The sequence below is a fragment of the Micropterus dolomieu genome, linkage group LG01 (genome assembly GCF_021292245.1).
Source record: "Micropterus dolomieu isolate WLL.071019.BEF.003 ecotype Adirondacks linkage group LG01, ASM2129224v1, whole genome shotgun sequence".
Taxonomy (NCBI): domain Eukaryota; kingdom Metazoa; phylum Chordata; class Actinopteri; order Centrarchiformes; family Centrarchidae; genus Micropterus; species Micropterus dolomieu.
Genome location: NC_060150.1, coordinates 53,453,957 through 53,455,786, shown reverse-complemented (window position 1 = coordinate 53,455,786; position 1,830 = coordinate 53,453,957). Strand labels below are relative to the sequence as shown.

At 40.4% G+C, this 1,830-nt stretch overlaps 1 long non-coding RNA gene across 1 annotated transcript in view; it reads right to left on the bottom strand.

Moving 5' to 3' along the window:
* Positions 1-50: 50 nt before the first annotated feature.
* LOC123970093 overlaps positions 51-1,830 on the bottom strand; it is a 2,763-nt gene continuing 983 nt past the window's right edge. Inside the window, exon 2 of the long non-coding RNA XR_006824871.1 lies at positions 51-259. This is a non-coding gene — a long non-coding RNA (uncharacterized LOC123970093). The remainder of the gene's footprint in view (positions 260-1,830) is intronic.

The following is a 1,830-nucleotide window of genomic DNA, read 5'->3' as shown; positions in this document are numbered from 1 at the left end:
AGGTGGCCACGGTCATTCATGCAACAGAGTGACTTACACTGACAGAAGCATCTGTGCCTTCAAAGGCTCATCAGTGGACATTTCTTGTACTTACAACAGTTATGAAACTATCAGATCTAAATTCTGGTTCAGACCTGAACGTAGTCTTCAGTGGCAGAATCCCTCACAGCCTGAGGACCTTAGTGAAGACTCCCAGTATGCAGGTCGTGTTCAGGTCCTTGAAACAGAGAGAGGACGCTCCACTCTGAGAATCACTGACCTGAGAGAGAGCGACTCAGCTGAGTATCACTTCAAATTCACAGCAGGAAGCTTTGAATGGAGGAGTAGTTTACCTGGTACAACTCTGACTGTCACAGGTACTGATGAACACAAACTGTAACAGCACATTTAAACTATCTGATGACAAGTGAATGTACTAAACAGTGATCCTGGGAAAGAACTGTATGTGTGATTCAGTGATTAGATGATGGTCACAGTGTTTTGTTGTTTAAATCTCTGTGTATGTCTGTGTGATTCATTATTACAAAAAGAATATTTCAAATATTTCTGTTTTTTCTCCACAGATTTAGATCTCCAGGTTCAGGTGATCAGATCAACAGTCTACCAGAATTATACTGAGGCAGAGCTGCTTTGTCACAGCAGCTGTCGTCTTCCTGATCGTTCTTCCTACGTCTGGTTCAAGAACGGACAGAAAATGGAAAGGGTGGAGACATCTTCTTATAAAGATCAGTTTTATCCTGGAGACATCATCTCCTGTGCTGTAAAAGGACATGAGGATTTCTGCTCTCCTTCAGTGTGTGAGTTTACTCCACTGTGTCAGGAAAAAAACATGCTTACGCACAATACTACTATAATTTCAGACATAACCATATTAGAGTATTCTATACCTTAATAATTAATTTTTCATTGTAAAACTTTATAATGGAGTAAAGTTTCTGAAGATTTATTCCTCACAGACTCGACAGACATCTTAGTAGTAAGAAATCCTAATATTGTCATTCGCTCTGATAAGGTTGTGTGTAAAGCTCCTCTTTTGAAAACATGTAGTCTATTAAAGAGGTGGTATTCTGCTCATTTTCAGGTTCAAAATCTTACCAGAACAGGTTTACATGGTTTCATTTTCAAAAAACACCATATTTTTCTCATCCTGCACATTGCTGCAGCTCCTCTTTTCACCCTGTGTTGTACGCTCCGCTCTTGAGCTACAGAGTGATGCATCTTACTTGTACAAAATCTTTGCTGGGAGTTGCACATGCGTAGTTCCCAGGTAAGGACTACTAGCCAATCAGAAGCAGAGAAGGGCGGGTCGTAAGAAACAAGGTAGAGTGATCCAAATCAAAGTCTTCAGACTGCGACCGAAACCTAGCAGATGGTAAAAGTTACTCACAAGTCCACAACCACACAACATCATTGTTCCACATCTTACCATAAAGCACTACAAAAATCACCATATTTCAACTCAATTTTACAACAAAATTGGCCAAACAATTTGAACGTTTGCTCAGTAGCTTTCACATCAGGTGTAACATTAGCATTATAGCTATAACTTTAGCTGTGTTGGCCAACGTTTACAGCAACTCCGCACTTGAACCGTCTGTGAAGTTACATTGCCGTGTTTATTTTAAATATAATTCACAACCGATAAAGCATACTTACAGGTTGTGATTGTGAATTTCCAGGCCCAAACAGAGTCTGAGTTGCATCATCTTTTAGAACTAAACTATGCTGCTCTTCAGCCGAAAAATGCTACCAGTGCGCAAATCGATAGACTCGACTCTACTCGGCCCTGCTCCGTTTTCGTTACAGATAGTACCCAGAGATAGTACGTAG